Genomic DNA, 20,413 nt, shown 5'->3' with positions numbered 1-20,413 from the left:
ACTGGCCACGCCTACTTAGTTTTTAAAGGATTTATAGATCTTCCATTTATAGACAGAGGTTTGGTTTTTAGTTCAGCTCCAGCAAAAGCTCCCCCAAAGGCCTTGACACATCCCCCTCAGCTCAGCCACCTCCTTACCTATTACCTAGGGGTCTTCCTTTTGTCACCTGGCTCTGCTGACTAGAACAGTTAATGAAGAGGAAGCCTCAGATCCTTGTGTCACTGTTCATTGTTTTTGTATTTTGTTCTGCTTTGCTTCGTTTTTGCACCTGAAAACAGGCAGCGTGCCTAGGTTTTTTCCAGGCATCGTGGAATGAGCAGATTTAATTGTTGCTGAAGGGCTGGTACAAAAGGTTATCCTACAATGTGAGATCTTATTTGGCACTGAACTTTGAAGCTGAGAATTATGGATTGTGGAACAAGATACAACTGTCTGCTGCTGTCCCAGAGCCGGGAATATAGAATTTAAAGGAAACTGGGTTAGAGCTGATGGGACCTCTCAGGGAGGTCAGGAAGAAACTAACTAGCCATCCATAAAGCTGTCGGAGCAGTTATTTGAAGGAAAAGGCTGAGGCTTCTCTTCCATGTTTCTAAAAACTTCAAATAAAAATAGACAATTCTGCATTGACATAGATATGAAATGGACAGAAATTGAGGGCATCAAACTCAGAAATAAAACTAAGGTAACCTGTCACTGCTTTGAGGAAAAACTGTGAAATTGGTAGCCACAGCCCAGGGTGAGAGATGGTGAACAAGGAGAGAATTTTTCTTTCAGTCTTGTCTAAAGCCATAAGAGAAATGGGAAAACCAGAGTTGAGGAAGGGGAGGGGTCCTCACACCATCAATACAATTGCAGGGCAAAGCTGGGAGCTGTATCCGTCACTGCTTCAATTTGACCTTGATGAGGCTGAGCTAGGATGTCTGCTTACATTGGAGAATTGTACCTCCCATGTTCCCTTGCTAACTGTCAGGCTGTCTAGCATTTTGTAATATGATGTCTGGAAGCCTAAGCTGCATCCTGATAAAACTGGAAGGTATGCATATAGGACCTCCTCTCTGCCATCCCTTAAGTGAGTATTATTATCTAATCCTCTGTTCTTTTTGGACATTTAATCTATTTAATATTCCTGCAAATCTGTATTGGATGGGAGGCAAGCTGTTAATTATCTAGCTTACTGCAAGGGAGCAAAGGTTAGTACCCCTAAGGGTCTTTGCCCTGCGTGGAGTAATGATAGAGCAAAGGACTTGAACTAGACCCTCTGACACCAAGTTAAGTCCTGCAACTTGCTGGCCAATTGTCCTTGGAAAAGCTCCTCGAAGACAGGAACTTATTCTCTCTTTTCCAGCTGTCACCTATTTCTACTATTATGCTCCAGCTGGGACTATCAGGCTTACCTACCTCAGCTCCTTAGTCTAATTTCCAAGTACATTTCATGGCAGGAATCTCCCTCTCCATAAATTAGTGCACAACATCTTTGGACAGGTTTGAGTAGTACAGAGGTTGCCCTGCTGGTAGAGTGGAAAGTTTGCAAATCTGCTGATTCATCAAGCCCACACAAAGGGTTACTGCTATTGTACATCAAATTGTAGCATTTTCTTGGAGGCTCATTTTTAACAAAAACATATCCATTTGGCTACAGGGATGACCTTTTCTGCCTCCTTACCCCTCCATGCTGGAAGTCTTCATTTCCTGATGCCTGCTGCTAATATAAGACACATGTTGAAATGTTTATGCTAATTAGGCTTTGATTGGAATCTCAGAAACAAGTTAAAATGACAAGTTTTATTGCATTGATGAATTAATTAATGAAATGAGATCATTGTTATGCTGTTTGAAACCAGTCCTCTGATTTTTGCAGGAGGCAGGCGGATTTTCTCCTCTAAAAATCTCGTAGTTTTATCAGAAAGGACTGTAGGAGTTATGTGTTGTACTCAGGTGGAAGTACGGAGGGGATAAAGAAGGATCATTCTTTTGATGAGCAAGTGAGTAGCGATGGTGGATGATGAGAACAGGCATTCATTCATGTGAATGTGCAAACAAATGGAAAGGAGATATTAATAGAGCAGGTGATGGAGAAGAATCGGTGGTCACTGTCTGTGATGCTAATAAATTGCAGTTTCCCCACATGAACCATCGTCAGAAATTCAGCTTTTCTGTGTGGTGTCTCAGTGTGTTCTGGATAGCATGCTGATAGGGTCAGTCATCTTTCACAATGGGTCAAAACCCTGAAGGAACTACAAAAAAAAAACTTAAAAATTAATATGTTTGTATGAGGAGGAAAATATATATTCTCAAGAAAGTAAACATGAAATAGACTAGCTGTCCACAAAATGAGTCCTTTCATTTGAGTCGTTTGACCATGGGAAGTCTATCCTGTGATGAGCAATGGATGTATTGACACACAGAGGAACCTGGTTAATTCAATGGTCTCAGACTTCAGAGCATCCCAAATAGGACAAGAGGCTTTCCCACAATTACACAATCAGTTCATGATGAAATGGTACTAATCATGTATTTCCTCATTTAGTTTAGAATTTTTCTGTTGCTTTGATTAAGTGAAATGATGAATCATCATAGTGTCAAAATATGCAAAGAAATTAAAGCCCAAAGAGAATAAATGACGTTCTGGAGACCACTCAGCAGATTGATTGAGACAGACACTCACTTGTACAAGACACCCACCAAAGCTGCCAATGAGCAAGCTCAGACTGTGTTGCTCTTGGCCACTCTAATTTCTGAGTTAATGTTTAAAATAAGTTGGTGTGGTTTGAACATCCCTTCTAAAGCTTATGTTAAAATGGAATTGCTACTGTGATGGTATTAAGAGGTGGGAACTTTAAGAACTAATAAATCCTAAGGGCAGAGCTTTCATGAAGGGACTAAATGGCATTATCTTGGGAGTCAGTCAGTTATCCTAGGGTGAGTTCAGGCCAATTTTCTTTCTCTGTGTGCGTCCTCACTGCACGACACCCTTCCACCATGCTGTGCATGGGGAAAAGACAGCGTGTATGCATGTTTACAAGGCTTGCATTTCACTGAAGTCAATCAGTCTGAAGAAACACACCTTTGTCATCCATGACTATGATTAAGATAGACCTTGTATAAGTAGGGAGTCCTGATGTTGCAAGTCTTGATAATGCAAAAGTCTTTAGTGGATTTATTAATTGTTCTTTATTCACATGAAAAATAACCAGAGTTTAATATAGTTTAATTCTAATAAGCATATCATTTGCGCCAAACATAATGTAAGTCATTATTTTGGCACTGGTGAAAATACAAAGAAGAGTAAGTTTTGCATCTTGTCTTCTATGGATGGACTATGTATTTATGAAAGTAGAAGTGTAAATTGAGGTAACGTTGATACAAAGCAGAATGAAGTCTGCTCTGTCTAGGAGAGGTGCATACAGTAGACTCTGGAGTCTCTAATTAGGAATGATTTGATGGGCCTGGAGTATCTGAAAACCTTCATGAAACTCTCAAAAGCTCAAGAACTAGTGAGATTTTTGACTGGAGAAAAGGCACCCATTCTAAGCCACAGAAATAGCATAAGAAAGGACTTATGTGCAAGAAAAGGAAAGGCTTGCATACGTGAAGAAAAAAGAACTAGGCAAGACTAAGTTTGCAAGATACACACACACACATGCATGTACACACCTCGTGTACATTTATATTTTCTGAATTTAAGTTCATAATCTCCTTAAATTGTCAAGATATACATATGGAGCTCAGATAATGACAAATTTCTTGTGCAATGAGCGATTATTATTCAGAATTAAAAATGAGCTCAGCTTGTTTTTATTTAATGGGTTGGTTGCCTCTTTGCCCCAAGATAACACAGTTATAGCCTGTGGCTGCAGCACAGTTGGTGCATGGAAGAAGGCTCACGTTGCTTCTGCAGTACATCCCCAGGTACCCCTGCTATCTTCATTATATTAAAGGAATGGATAAATTTAGCATGAATCTATAATTTAAATGACTGGCAATTTGCTAACTACTTAAGTGCATTTGGCAGAAAACATATTTGTTTTCTGGCTTCAAACTGCAATAGAGTCTTTGTAATTCACACCAGATTTGGAGCCTGTTCAGAAACACTTAGTTAAATTAATGAGATATTACCTACATCTGTTTTTCAATAGCTTCAGTCATGCCACCCAGTGGAAATAAATTTTTTTTTGTAGACTCTGTTAGATCAAAACCCATCTCTTGGTCCAGATCTGCATTCAAGTCCTGGATATCCTTGTTAATTTTCTGTAATTGAAAGTAAATCACTCTTTAGCAAATACAAAAGAATGGAAAAAAAAATTTAAAAAAGAAAACCCATCTCAAGGACACATTTGTCTAATTGGTAAGATTGGCACAAGATTTCTTCAAGAAATTCCATTTGAGAACTCTACACAATGCATACTCGCAATGTTTATTTTAAGTGGGGGTCATATACTTAGCTGATAGGTGCTAGTATTTTGTATGCTTATTGATATCATACTTATTCCCTTCTTAGTTGGTTTACTTTGCACTCTTTTAGACATAAACTAGGAATGGAAGCCCAGCAGATATTGGCTAAATGTGGTATTATGCTAATGAGAACAGCCATATGATTAGTGTCCAAAAGAACTGGTCTTTTATTGTTACAGGGTATATGCTTAATGTGTCTTGTTCGCAGCATTGCAGAATACTCCCTTCTAAGCAGGTGAGTAATTGCATCACTTCCAGCTACATTTTTAGACCTCAGGTAATGAAAGGTTTGCTTCTTAAGTCAGCCTTTAATGTGAAACATTTATAGCTGTAACAATACTCTATTCAGTATTTTTATATGTAAATATTCTCCTCACAAAATTCAGAGAAAAAATAAATAGAACAATATATGGAAATACATCAGTTGTGTGACAGTCATCCTTCAACATAGAACATTCTTCTTGTATTAGAAAGAAATAAGCGCTGACAGTAAAGAGGATATTTTAGGTTAGATTTTCCTATTCCAGAATGGCCTGTACAAAAATTTGTGAGATTAAGTGATACTTCTTTTTACTCACAATAGAAAAGCAACTCTAAGTTTGAGATATTATTGTTGGTTCTAAGAAAAAGTATCATTTTCTTTTCACTGATATCTACAATATTAAAAAAAAAAAAGGATTTTCTTTCCTGAAAGTCCTTTGATGCTAAGAACGGAAAATTATGTCTTGTATCCAGGAAGGTAATGTTTCATTTCATTAAAATGAAAATAGGAGGAGAGGGTTTCAGTGTAATTCTTTAAGGGACAAAGTAAAAGATTCATGTAGGAAAAGTAAAATCCTGGCTCTGCCATTTTTCACTCTTCAAATGCTGTGAAAGATTTTGGCCCTCTCGGGTATTCATGGAGACATCCTGGGGTTCGTGTGGAGTTCAAGACCTACACCCTGTTAACTACATTTTCAGCCTTAAGCCTGCTGGCTGCTGCAAGAGGAGACTGAAAGAAAGGACGTATCCCATTCAGCACAGATTCTTCCAGGTATAACAGGAAATAGGAGCACAGCATCCCATCCCAGTTAATGAGAGAATGACTGCTGCTAGGTCCCAGAGGAGTAGCAAGGAGCAGGCCGGGCTCGCACTAGGCCTGGACATCTTCCATTCCAGATTGGCTAAAAGACAGTCATCTTCCACTTAAGTTTTTCACCCCCCACCTCCCAGCACCACAGCAGTCATTTGCACTTTAAACTTAGTGTACCAAAGCAGGAAGAATTTTGTAATCATTAGGAAGAAATTTTGAGTTGAGCTTTTATTCTATTTTCTTTTGCTCTTAAAACCAAAATTCTACCCAACTTGTCAATTCCAAGGAAGAAGACAACTAATCCTTCTAACAGAAATCATCAGGACTTCTTAAGCATAAAAATGAATAAAAGAGGGGCGAAAGGATTTCTGCATGAAAGTTAATTTTATGATATTGCAGCATAAATTGTGACCTGGCAGTTCCCTCTGCAGTTTAATAGAACTGGCAGCAGGCACCACGACTTAAGCAGACTCTGTATAATGAGAAGCAAAGACAAATCGGTGTGAAGGACAGGGAGAAGGACATTACCGCTTCCATCCTGGAAGATTAAAAATAGTAAAATATTGCAACCAGAATTTATCTAAAGGGAGATACTATCTGAGAAAGAAAGAAAGAAAAAAAGATTTTAAGAGACGGCCATAGCCCAGTGTATGATGAGTGGAGCCAGAGAGCCTGGTGCTGGCATTTGAAAGAAGTCAGGCGGCCTGTGAGGGTTGACCCGTTCTCCTTCTAAAGACCTGGTGGCAGGTAATTTTTTACATTATAATTTTGAAGTGGGACAATTTTCTAAAGCATAATTAGAGTGAAATGAACATGTTACTCCTTTTGCACTATTAAATGCAGGCAAGAGATGTGGGTCTACTAAATAGATGAGAGGATTTATTGTTAGAGGCCAAGAGCTAGCCTAGGCTGACAATCAGACAGGTGACTCTCTCAAAGGGCGCTGTCCAGAGGAGGTGGACAGGCGCTGTCCAGGTTTGCGTGGCTGCATGTGTAATGGGCCTGCTCTGAGCTCTGTATCCACAGGAGCAATATCAGAGCAATTTCCAAAATTACACAGGGCACACAGCTTCTAAATCTCCTAGCAGAACAGCCATATTATCCCGAGGACTTGCAATAACAGGAATTATATGCAATTTTCTGACAATGACTCCATTAATGTGAGTCACTGCTGACAATACAATTTGTTAAACATTGCTGGATTCCTAAATCTTATGGTCTATCACTCTGAAATCCATCATTAACACTGCTACCATCATCACAATGATTGTCACTGTCACCGTTGTTGTCATCTTCATCGCCTTCATCATCATCATCTGAATAGCTAGGGACCTATTTGAATTCACCAATATTACCTTTTTTTTGATTTCACTAAATGTCAAATGAAAAAAAAAAGCATGTCTTTATCTGTGCAAGTATAAGTTTTGTAGCTGATGTGTTTGATTCCTTCTTTGGGAAACTAGGACCTCAAATTAATTAAATTTAGGCCAGGTATAGTTAGCTTTAAATTGCCTTTTATATCAAGAGAAACTGCCTTGGCAATTAAGTGTCCAAATGAGTGCCTGTAAATACCCATTATTGTACATTCTAACACACCTGGACAGAGAATAGAACCTACAGCTCATGGTCTATCTGATTTACTAATTGAGATCAGCAACGGCACCTTGTGTTTTGAACCTGAATTAATTAACCAAAACAGATTAAATTGTCTTTGAGCTATTCAAGGGAGTGACACCACAGGCAGAATTGAATGAGAAAAGGACTATTTAACTTTTTTTAATCACAAAGGTCAGCCTTTTTAATGTAGCAGATCATTAGAAAGTCTTCAAAGGTGAAAGGAAACTAGCAAAACAATCTTAGCTTCCCACAGGAATACGTAACCTGCTTTTTCTTACACCAGCTTTTCTTTTGGTGGTAAGAGGTTCTCCCAGGACACATACCTTTGCCCAAAGAATTACATTGACCTACCAGACTTGCTCAATCAACAGAATTTTTTGTTTTGTACATGAAACTACCTTCTGAGATATTCCCCCTCATTATTCCTGAAGCCACCGCCATATCCTGATTCTTGCACATTCCTGGATTACTGTGTTTGCAGCCTAAGTAGCCACACTGCCTCTACCTCCTCCTCCTTCCAGTTCGGGGTGAAGAGTAAACCAGACTAACACTCTAAAGTATTGTCACCTCATTATCCTCATGCTCAAGAAGATTCCATCGTTTCCTCATTGCCTAGTGAACACAATTATAACCTCTTTCCCTAGATACTAGGGGTGACTGGAAGCTGGGTTCCAAGTCGCACAGTTCCAGTAGGTCCCATCCCAGAATACTCCTTTCCACGGGGACATGGACATGCTTGCGGTGCTCACATTAGACCAGGCCCTGCCCATCTGGTCACTGTTGATCTCTACCTCTGTCCCTCCATATCTGGATATCCTCCAACAATTAAAACACAAATAGAGACAGAGATAAAAGAGAGAGGGACAGGGGAAGGAAGCACAGAAGCTGTTTCTTTCTCAGGAATTGTCTGATGCTTTTTTATTTTAATCACCAGATTGCCTCCTGATCAATAACTCAATGAGAGAGGGTTAGCTCCTCACAGAAATGTATTTGGAAACTTAAGTTATTATAAAATTGGGTCTTCAAATTTTTCTTTTTGATAATCAGTCTGAGAAATGGCCCCTTAAGAATTATCTCTGGGTATTTTATAAAATTCCATAGAAGACACTAGCCTCTATGTTCTTCCATAACATCGATATATTTTTTTTAGAAATCTGTCATAATAAATGTATCGCCTAATTTTTTAGAGTCTTTTTTAATGACACTCTCTTTTATCATTTAATATATTAAATCTGTTTTTTTGCTTCAGTGGACAGAGAGTTTAGCCCAAATTTTATTCTCATTTCCAGGCACTTCTGTTAACTCAGTTTTTGAAACGATTATCTGCAAAACACAACTCATTTCTTTTATTACTAGCTCTTCCTATTATGCCCTCGTTTTAACATTTTGCATTATGCGTGCACCTCTGTAGCCATTTTCGGTCCTTTAAATTAAAAAAAAAATATCCTCATGATAATGTTATTATTTTGTTTTGTTTTGTTTTTTCTTTGTGACTGTAGGGCAATTTGGTTGTGGTTATTTCTCTTGAAGAACCTAGATCAGGCTTACTGAAAAACAGTTAAAACAATAGGAGCTTCTTCATAGTAACAAATGCTCCAGTCCCTCAGCCCTCCTATGTCCTAAGGACTTTGCCTCCTTAGTTAGCTCTCTGTCTCCTGCATCAGCAGTCTTTCTCCAGCCTTTCTTGAATCTCTTCCACCAGCACACAAACGATCACTAATATCTCCCCATTCCTCCCAATAAAAGACAAATAAAACACTCCTACTAGACATTGGCCCCCATCTAGCAACTGCCCAGTTTTTCTGTTTCCTTTCATGGCCGTATTGGCTTTGGGTGCCGTTCTTCGTTTTCAGCACTATCAACATGCCCACTTTTGGTTTCCCCACATCACTGCTGAAATGGTCTCATGAATGACTTCCATATTAAAGAAGTTCTTCCCTATGTCCATCTTATTCAGCATCTCAGCATTCAATCTCCTCTTGAATTATGCATTTTTCTTGGTTCTTTTGACAAAAGCATCTTCTGGTCTCCCTGAGACCTCACTGCACCATCCTTATAAGCCTCTTCTGTGGGCTCCTCCTGCTCTGTCTCCCAATGTGGGGTTTCTTGAATTTCAGTCCTGGATGCTGTTATCTTCACTCTCTTATAGACTTACATAGTCTGAGATGAAGATACAAATTCAACTGCCTTCTATTTATTTTACACATATTTAACTACGTTCTATTTATTAATTTATTTTTAAATTTAAATTTTATGGGTCCATGAGATATTTTGATGTAGGCATACAATGCATAATTATTACATCAGAGTAAATGAAGTAATAATTATCCATCACCTCAAACATCTATCATTTCTTTGTATTATGAACATTTCAGTTTACTCTTTTAGTTATTTTTAAATATACAATAAATTTTCGTTGACTGTAATTGCTCTGTTGTGCTATCAGGTACTAGATTGTATTCAGTCTATCTAACTATATTTTTGTACCCATTAATCATCCCTTAATTACCTTTAGATTCTTTCCTCCTAATTGTGTGGTAGATATCTCAAAGTCAGCCTATCCACAATAAATAAACCCACTGATTACTGAAACTCTCAGTAGTGATCTCTCTTACCATTTTATTCATTTCAACCAACAGTGCCCACTTTTAACCAGATACTAAAGGCATCAGACTAGGAGTCTGGGTTGGTCCCTCTTTTTCTCTTCCTACCCACATTTTGTCAATAAATCCTATTAACTATCTTTAAAATACATCTTGAATCTGCTTACTGCTATGTATTTTAAAAGCCAGTTGTTTAACATTAGCACATGATGCAGGTGATTTATCTTTTTTATTCTGTACCCAGCTGCACACTAGGTCATCTCTTGGATGGAATAAAACCAGTTTCCTATTTTCTTGTATTTTTATTTTAAGTTCTGAGGTACATGTGCAGGACGTGCAGGTTTGCTACACAGGTACATGTGTGTCATGGTTGTTTGCTACACCTATCAACCCCTCACCTAGGTATTAAGCCCAGCATGCCTTAGCTATTTTTCCTGATGCTCTCCCTCCACTGCCCCTGACAGGCCCCAGTGTGTGTTGTTCCCCTCCCTGTGTCCATATTTTCTGTTCTTGCATTAGTTTGCTGAGAATAATGTCTTCCAACTCCATGCATGTTTCTGCAAAGGATATAATCTCATTCTTTATTATGGTTGCATAGTATTCCATGGTGTATATGTATCACGTTTTCTTTATCCAGCATATCATTGATGGGCATTTGGGTTAATTCCATGTCTTTCTTATTGTGAATAGTGCTGCAATGAACATATGCATACATGTATCTTTGTAACAGAATGATTTATATTTCTTTGTATATATACAAAGTAATGGGATTGCTGGGTCAAATGATAGTATTTCTGGGTCTAAGTCTTTGAGGAATCACCACACTGTCTTGCACAATCGTTGGACTAATTTACATTTCCACCAACAGTGTAAAAGTGTTCCTATTTCTGCATAGCCTCGTCAGCGTCTGTTGTTTCTTGACTTTTTAATAATCACCATTCTGACTGGCGTGAAATAGTATCTCATTGTGATTTTGATTTGCATTTCTCTAATGCTCCTCAGTGACGTTGACCTTTTTTTCATGTTTCCTGGCTGCATAAATGTCTTCTTTTGAGAAATGTCTGTTAATGTCTTTTGCCACCTTTTAATGGGGTTGTTTTTTTTTCTTATAAATTTGTTTAGGTTCCTTGTAAACTCTTGATATTAGACCTTTGTTAGATGGCTAGATTGTAATTTTTTTCCCCATTCTGTAGGTTGTCTGTTCACTCTGATCATAGTTTCTTTTGCTTGCAGAAGGTTTTTAGTTTAATTAGATCCCATTCATCAATTTTTACTTTTGTTGCAATTGCTTTTAACGTCTTCATCATAAAATCATTGCCTATGCCTATGTCCTGAATGGTATTGGCAAAATTTTCTTCTAGGGTTTTTATAGTTTTGGGTTTTATATTTAAATCTTTAATCAATCTTGAGTTGATTTTTGTATAAGGTGTAAGAAAGGGGTCCAGTTTTAATTTTCTGCATATGGCTAGCCAGTTCTCCTATCATCATTTTTTAAATAGGGAATACTTTCCCCATTGCTTGTTTTTGTCAGGTTTGTCAAAGGTCAGATGGTTGTAGATTTGTGGTCTTGTCTCTGACTTCTCTGTTCTGTCCCACTGGTTGATGTGTCTGTTTTTATGCCAGTACCATGCTGTTTTGGTTACTATAGTTTGAAGTCAGGTAACATGATACCTCCAGCTTAGGATTGTCCTGGATATCTGTGCTCTTTTTTGGTTCCATATGAATTTTAAAATAGTTTTTTCTAATTCTGTGAAGAATGCCAATGGTTGCTCAGTGGGAATAGCACTGAATCTATGAATTACTTTGAGCAGTATGGCCATTTTCACGATATTGATTCTTCCTACTCATGAGCTTGGAATGTTTTATCATTTGTTTGTGTCCTCTATGGTTTCCTTAAGAAGAGGTTTGTAGTTCTTCTTGAAGAGGTCCTTCACTTTCCTTGTTGGCTATATTCCTAGGCATTTTGTTCTATTTGTAGCAATTGTGAATGGGAGTTTATTCATGATTTGGCTCTCTGCTTGTCTGTTGTTGGTGTTTAGGAATGCTTGTAATTTTTGCACATTGATTTTGTATCCTGAGACATTGATGAAGTTGCTTACCAGCTTAAGAAGCTTTTGGGCTGAGACAATGGGGTTTTCTAGATATAGGATCATGTCATCTGCAAACAAAGACAATTTGACTTCCTCTCTTCCTATTTGAATATTTTTTATTTCTTTCTCTTGCCTTATTGCCCTGGCCAGAACTTCCAATAATATGTGGAATAGGAGCAGTGAGAGAGGACATCTTTGTCTTGTGCCACTTTTCAAGGGAAATGCTTCCAGCTTTTGCCCATTCAGTATGGTATTAGCTGTGGGTTTGGCATAAATGGCTCTTATAATTCTGAGGTATGTTTCTTCAATACCTAGTTTATTGAGAGTTTTTAACATGAAAAGGTGTTACATTTTATCAAAGGCCTTTTCTTCGTCTATTGAGATAATCACGTTGTTTTCATCTTTAGTTCTGTTTATGTGATGAATTACATCTATTGATTTTCATATGTTGAACCAGTTTTGCATCCTGAGGATGAAGCTGATTTGATGTGGTTGATAAGCTTTTTGATGTGTTGCTGGATTCAGCTTGTCAGTATTTTATTGAGCATTTTTGCATCAATTTTCATCAAGGATATTGGCCTGAAGTTTTATTTTTTTGTTATATATCTGCCAGGTTTTGGTATCAAGATGATACTGGCCTCATAAAATGAGTTAGGGAGAAGTCTCAATTTTTTAGTTGTCTGGAATAGCTTCAGAAGAAATGGTACCAGCTCCTCTTTGTACCTCTGGTAGAATTCAGCTGTAAATCCATCTGGTCTTGGGCTTTATTTTGGTTGGTAGTCTATTTATTATTGCCTCAATTTCAGAACTCGTTATTGGTCTATTCAGGGATTCAACTTCTTCCTAGTTCAGTCTTAGGAGCGTGTATGTGTTCAAAACTTCATCCATTTTGTCTAGATTTTCTAGTGAATTTGCATAGAGGTGTGCACAGGATTCTCTGATGGTTCTTTGTATTTCTGCAGGGTCAGTGGTGATATCCCCTTTATTATTTCTTATTGTGTTTTTTCTCTCCTTTCTTCTTTATTCATCTATCTAGTAGTCTATTTTATTAAATTTTCCAAAAAAACAGCTCCTGGATTTGTTGATTTTTTGAAGGTTTTTTTTTGTGTGTGTGTGTGTGTGTGTGTGTCTCTATCTCCTTCAATTCCACTCTGATGTTAGTTATTTCTTGTCTTCTGCTAGCTTTGGGGTTTGTTTGATTCTGGTTTTCTAGTTCTTTTAATTGTGATGTTAGGATGTCAATTTGAAATCTTTCTAACTTTTGGATATTGGCATTTAGTACTATAAATTTCCCTGTTAGCACTGTTTTAGCTGCATCCCTGAAATTCTGATACATTGTCTCTTTGCTCTCAGTTTCAAAGAACTTCTTGAATTCTGCCTTAATTTCATTATTTACCCAGGAGTCATTCAGGAACAGGTTGTTCAATTTCCATGTAGTCATGTGGTTTTGAGTGAGTTTCTTAATCTTGAGTTCTAATTTGTTTGCATTGTGGCCTGAGACTATTTGTTATGATTTCAGTTCTTTTGCATTTGCTGAGAGTGTTTTGCTTCCAATCGTGTGATAAATTTTAGAGTAAGTGCCATGTGGCACCAAGAAGAATGTATATTCTGTTTTTTCTGGGTGAAGAATAATGTGTATATCTATCAGGTCCACTTGATCCAGAGCCGAGTTCAAGTCTTAAATATCTTTGTTAATTTTCTGTCTTGATGATCTGTCTAATATTGACACTGGGGTGATGAAGTCTCCCACAATTATTGTGTGGGAGTCTGAGCCTCTTTGTAGATCTCTAAAAACTTTTTTATGAATCTGGGTGCTCGTGTATTGGAGTATATTGGTGCATATATATGTTGGATAATTAGCTCTTCTTGTTGAATCGAACCCTTTACCATTATGTAATGCCCTTCTTTTTCTTTTTAAATGTTTGTTGGTTTAAAGTCTGTTTTGTCAGAAACTAAGATTGCAACAAAATGCTTTATTCTGCTTTCCATTTGCTTGGTAAATTTTCCTCCATCCTTTTATTTTGAACCTGCATGTCTTTGCATGTGAGATGTGTATCTTGAATACATTACATTAGGTCTTGACTATCCAGTTTGCAATTCTGTGGCTTTTAAGTGGGGTACTTAGCCTATTTACATTTAAGGTTAATATTGTTATTTATGAATTTGATCCTGCCATCATGATGCTAGCGGGTTATTTTGCCAACTTGTTAATGTAGTTGCTTCTTAGTGTCATTGGTCTATGTACTTCAGTGCATTTTGTAGCTGCTGGTAATGGTTTTTCCTTTCCATATTTAGGGTTTCCTTCAGGAGATCTTGCAAGGCAGGCCTGATGGTGATGAATTCACTCAATATCTGCTTGTCTGTAAAAGGATTGTATTTCTCCTTCACTTATGTAGCTTAGCAAGGCCGGATATAGAATTCTGATTCGGAAATTCTTTAAGAATGTTGAATATTGGCCTCCAATCTCTTTTGGGTTGTAGGGTTTCCTCTGAGAGGGTTGCTGTTAGTCTGATGGGCTTCCCTTTGTAGGTGACCTGGGTTTTCTCTTTGGCTGCCCTTAACATTTTTTCCTTCATTTCAGCCTTGGAGAACCTGATGATTATGGGCCATGTGTTAACCTTCTCATGGAGTATCTTACTGGAGTTCTCTGGATTTCCTGAATTTGAATGTTGGCCAGTCTTGCTAGGTTGGGAAAGTTCTTCTGGATGATATCCTGAAGGATGTTTTCCAACTTGATTCCATTCTCCCTATCTCTTTCAGATACACCAATCAGTCACAGGTTCAGTCTTTTTACATAATCCCATATTTCTCAGAGGTTTTGTTTATTCCTATTCATTCTTTTTTCTTTAATCTTGTCTGCCTATCTTGTTTCATCAAGATAACCTTCAAGCTCTGAGACTCTTTCCTCTGCTTGGTCTATTTGGCTATTGATACTGGTGGTTGCATTGTGAAATTATCGTGTTGTATTTTTCAGCTCTATCAGGTCATTTATGTTTCTCTCTAAACTGGTTATTCTGATTAATGGCTCCTGTAATGTTTTATTATGGTTCTTAGCTTCCTTGCATTGGGTTAAAACATACTCCTTTAGCTCCGTGAAGTTTGCTATTACCCGCCTTTTGAAGCCTACTTCTATCAATTCATCTGTCTCAGCCTCAGCCCAGTTCTGTACCCTTGCTGGAAAAGTGTTGCAATCATTTGGAGAAGTGCTCTGGCTTTTTGAGTTTTGAGCATTTTCTCCATTAATTCTTTCTCATCTTCATAAACTTATCTACCTTCAATCTTTGAGGCTGCCAAAATGTGGATGGGGTTTTTGTGGGGTCTTTTGGTTATTGTTGTTGTTGCATTCTGTTTGTTTTTCTTTTAAAAAGAAAAACGTCAAGCCTCTCTTCCATAGGACTGCTGCAGTTTTCTGGGGGTCTACTCCAGACTCTATTCACCAGGGTCCCTGCCACACATGAAGGTGTCACCAGTAGAGGCTGCAGAACAGAAAAGATGGCTGTCTACTCCTTCTTCTGGGAGCTCCATCCCAGAGGGGCACCATCCTGATCCTGATTCCCAGTGTATTGTTTTCTCATCTCAATTATTGCTCCCCCTTATCCATTGTTTTTTTTTTTTAATAGAACTCTGTGTTTAATTTCTTAAAAAATAAATGATATGACTTTATATCTGTCTGAAATTCTGCAGTGGTTTACTACTGTACTTAAAACAAAATGCTTTTCTGTACCCTGTAAGATAATGATCTGACCAATATCTTTGGCTTCAACCTCAGTTAACACCAATCTTCATCTTGCTCTTTCTTCTAATAGATAAGAAGTCATTCTTTCAGTATTTAAAATATATCTCACTTTTTCTTATTGAAAGTTTTAAAAAATTATTTATAAATATTACGTAATCTGCATTTAACCTTACTCTTCATACTGTTCACACGATGGATCTTTCTTACCCTTTAGATTCACCTTAAATGTCACTTCACCCACAATGCCTTCCATGATTGTGCTATATAAAATGCATTCCACTCTTTATTTCTAGCCACAGTCTCTTTTTTCTCTCTTTCATGCCAAGTTTTTCAATGTGTATTACTTTTGGCTTTTCTGCATTTTATCTGTCTCCCTGAATTTAATGTGAGCTCCAAGAGCGCAGAGACATTGTCTAGCTTGTACCTCCTTGATTGCACAACAAATTCTCTATTAGTATCATTAAGTAAATGGATGAGTCAACTACATAAACAAATTAAAATTAAAGTTTCTTCATCATTATATTGCAACTCACATGTCTACACTTCACTTTCCTGAGGGAAACCGTGGTTAAGACTTGGCTATGTGTCTTTTCCTATATTTTCATTTGAGTCATTAGTTTAATAGGAATGCTTTCATGCAATGTTTGATTCCCCCTTTCTACTAATCCATATCTTATTTATCATTCAATAATTATTTCCATTTTCCACTCCCCCTGAAGACATTTTGTTTTGCCCCAGTCCACTGGCATCTTTCTTGTCTTGGAATTTTCATCCCTTGATAATCGTATCACCTACTGTCTCAATGAACAAATGACAGCTAGCTACTAATCACCTATGTGCACACAGTCCCACTGAATATATGACAGGCAGCTACTGATCACCTGTTTACACAGTCCTGTGTGAGTAATTTGACTATATTATTTTTATGGCTTCCTCAAAAATGCTAAAATATATTCCTTATTTTACAGATGTAAAGATTGAGAACTTTTGTAATTAGAAGGCTCATACATAGCTGGTAGTAACATAGAAACAGTATCAGCACTTTGGAAAACAGTTTGGTAGTTTTCTTAAAAAGTTAAACATATACCTGTCATGTAATCCAGCGATTCTATACTTATTTACCCAAAATATATAAAAATATATGTTGACACAAAGATTTGATATGAATTTTCATAGCAACTTTATTTATAATAGCCCTGAACTGGAAATAATTCAAATGGCCATCAGTAGGTTTGCTATCTTAGTTCATTTGGGCTGCTATAACAAAATGATCTTAGACTGGGTAATTTACAAATGATAGAAATGTATTGCTCACATCTCTGGAGGCTGGGAAGTCCAAGATCAAGGCACCACAGATTCAATGCCTGTGAAAGCTTTGTCCTGACAGATAGTGCCTTCATCATGTCCTCACATGGCAGGAGAGACAAAAAAAGCTCTCTTGGGCCTCATTTATAGGCCCACTGATCCCATTTATGAAGGCTTTGTTCTTATGAAATAATCACCTTCCAGATGCCCCATGTCCCAATACCCCTGCACTAGGGATTAAATTTCAACTTATGGATTTTAGGGGATATATTCAGGCCATACCATTTCATCTCTGTTTCTCCCCATAAAATTCATGTCCTTCTCACGTGCAAAATGCATTAATTCTATCCCAATAGCCCCAAAAGTCTTAACTCATTCCAGTAACAACTCAAACATTTAAAGTCCAATAGTTTCATCTAAAAGCCATCTAAATTGAATGTTGGTGAAACTCAAGTTGGCACTCATCTGGAGGTAAATTCTCTTCTAACTCTGAATCTATAAAATAAAACAAGTGACATGCTTCCAAAATACAATAGAGGCAGAGGCATAGGATAGACATTCCCACTCTAAAAGGGAGAAACGGGAAACAAGAAAGGGTAATGAGTTCTAAGTAAGCCCAAATCTCAATAGGGCAAATAACATTCAGTCAGAAAGCTTGAGAATAATCATATTTGACTCCATTTTATACCTGGGGTGAAGGTTGGGTCCCTAAGGCTTCAGGCAACCCCACCTTCATGGGTGCAGCCCTTGCTGCAGCTCTCAGGGGTTGGAGTGCAGCACCTGTGGCTCTCAGGTACTACAATTGCATGCCAGTGGCTCCAATGGGCTGGAGTCTCAGGAGGTGTCCCCAACCCAATGGCTCCATTTATGGATATACAAAATGAACTCTATCCATAAAATGGAACTCTACTCAGCAATAAAAAAGAATAAAATATGAATACACACACTTACATTGATGAAACTAAAAAACCATGCTAATTAAAAGAAGTCTGATGCAAAAAATAAGTACTATAAGACTCTATTAACATTGTAGAAAATGAAAATTAATCTATGGTTATTAAAAGTAGAATGATGGTTGCATGAAACCAGGGTTGGAGGAGATGGTAAATTGAAAAGGGGCCCAAGGAAGTTTTGGATAGCAATGGGAATGTTTTGGTGTGACACTGGTTTCATTGGGTGTATTACACTGGTTTTTTGTATGTATATATCTGCCAGCACTCATCAAATATTAACCTGTAATAGGTGCAATATATTCTAAATAAATTATATGTCAATAAAGTTGTTCAAAAGAAACCCTGAAGCTTTAAGAGTCTAAGTATATTGATTAAGCTTTTATAGCTTCAGAACAGACTTAGAACCACAAATCTTATATTCTTGGCTACTTTAAAGTACTACATTGAAATTATTGATTATTATATGATATCATGATAATTTTTCTTTGACATTTTCCGTAACTGATTGACATAAGAAGATCTAAGTTAAACTGCAAACTTTTTCAAATAATGTGAACATGAATTATATTCATATCCCAAGAGCAACATACATCATGTCAAATGCCTGGTATGTATATGTGTGTATATGCACATTTGATATGGATAAGCTACTTGATTACTTACCTATAGACTTAACTAATTTTTTGATGAGTGTGGCTAATTATATTTTTCAAATATGGTTGGAATAATATCTTCCATTCCACCTGTGACCTCTATTAAGACTTCACGTAATTTCCTTTCTCTGTAATCTGGATGGGTTTGTAACAATTTCAATCAAGAATCCCAGTGGAACTTCCAAGCCTTCATGATCCAATGGAACTTCCAAGGCTTCATCATAAGAGAAAATGCAACTTCTTCCTTGTCTCCTGAAATATTCACACTTGGAGTTTCAGGCTGCCCTGTAAGAAGTTCATCAGCACTGAGGCTGCTATGCTATGAAGAAGGCAAGCAATATGGAAGGGCCACATGCAAGCACACTGGTTATAATTCTCATTATTCACTTCATAAGGCACCAATCAGCCTACAGATGATTTAGTCACAGGTGTAAGTCATACTCACCATTGTATCTTCCTATCTAGACAAGTTGGGGCAGAGATCAACTATTCTTGCTGAGCCCTGTACTAATTCCTGTCTGTTATGGGCTGAACGTTTGTCCTCCCAAGATTAAAATGTTGAAATTATATGGAATATATATATGTATAGCATTAGGAAGTGGAGCATTTGGATGGTAATTGTTCATGAAGATGGAGCCTTCTTATGAGATAAGTGACCCTATAAGAGAGAAACAAGCATTTGGCTCCTCCCTCTTGCCTGTGCCTTTTGAAAGATGCAATGAGAAGATGATCATTTGCAAATCAGAAAGTAGGCCCTCATCAGACACTGCATGTACTAGTTCCCAGGTTCCAGAGCTATGAGAAATTATTTTCTGTCATTTAAGCTACTGAGTCTATGGTATTCTGTTATAGCAACCCAAACTGAATAAGACACCATCCGACCAAATCTGTGATCATGAAAAAATAATCAGTTTAAGCTACCAAGTTTATTACTATAGAGTATTACTAACTGGAAGATGAATTTTGTCCTCCAAGTGGGATTCTGCTGTTGTAAAAATCGTAAAGGCTTATGGTATTGCCTGTAGAACTGGACAACTGGTATAAGCTGGAAGCCCTTTAATATCAGTTATGCAGATCAGTATGTGAATTAAAACAAAAAGAGATTTGAAGAGATTATTCATAGTCTGGAAGGGTCTCAGGTAGGCTGTTGGTTAAGGCTGTAAGGACAGAGAGGAAATTGTTATTAAAGAGTGGAAAATAAAATGACCCTTGTTCTGCAGTAGAAGAAATTTCAATAACACTGTCATATGTGCTGATGTGAAAAAATATATTATTTACCTAATTAACTGATGGATTTGGCTAAGAAAAGTTTCAGGCAGATTTTAAAAGTACTCTTTGATTTCTTTTATCTGTATATAAGGAGATACGGTGAGAGAAGAGTGAGTGAAAATAAAAACAAAAAACTATTTGTATTTTCAAGCAAAGGTTCAAGAAAATACAAAGGAGCCAGGACTTGCTGGGTTCAAAACAAAATTGTTTCTCACTCCCTGTTTCTTTCAGCAAAAAACTTTTTTCAAAGTAAGAATGAATTCTAGAGAAAAATAAAATCCAGCATACTATCAGAAATACTTCTTAGGATAAAGATGAAGCCAAAGGTATAACTTTAAAACTGTCTCTGAAAACCTCAGAAAAATTTAAGGAGATGCTTCATAAGCCTTTCAAATAAACAAACAGCCTTCCAAGGATCTTAAGGGCATCTCTTGCTTCACCTTCCTGTTAAATGATAGGTTTTCAAGATATCTTAAATACATTGTTATCACAGCAATCTCATAAGAAGCCCAAGGTAAGAGAATAGCTGATCTTCAAGAAAGTTGGTACATGCTTATTATTTGATGAATTTATAAATTGAAACATAGAACATCCACAATATTTTTAATGGCATTTTATCAGTTTGGAGCAAAAGAGATAATGACAGTACAAAATATGAAGTGG

Source organism: Aotus nancymaae, unplaced genomic scaffold (genome assembly GCF_030222135.1).
Source record: "Aotus nancymaae isolate 86718 unplaced genomic scaffold, 86718_ANA_hifiasm-v0.15.2.pri h1tg000057l, whole genome shotgun sequence".
NCBI classification, from domain to species: domain Eukaryota; kingdom Metazoa; phylum Chordata; class Mammalia; order Primates; family Aotidae; genus Aotus; species Aotus nancymaae.
The sequence above is the reverse complement of the archived record's forward strand: the minus strand, read 5'-3'. Positions refer to the sequence as shown.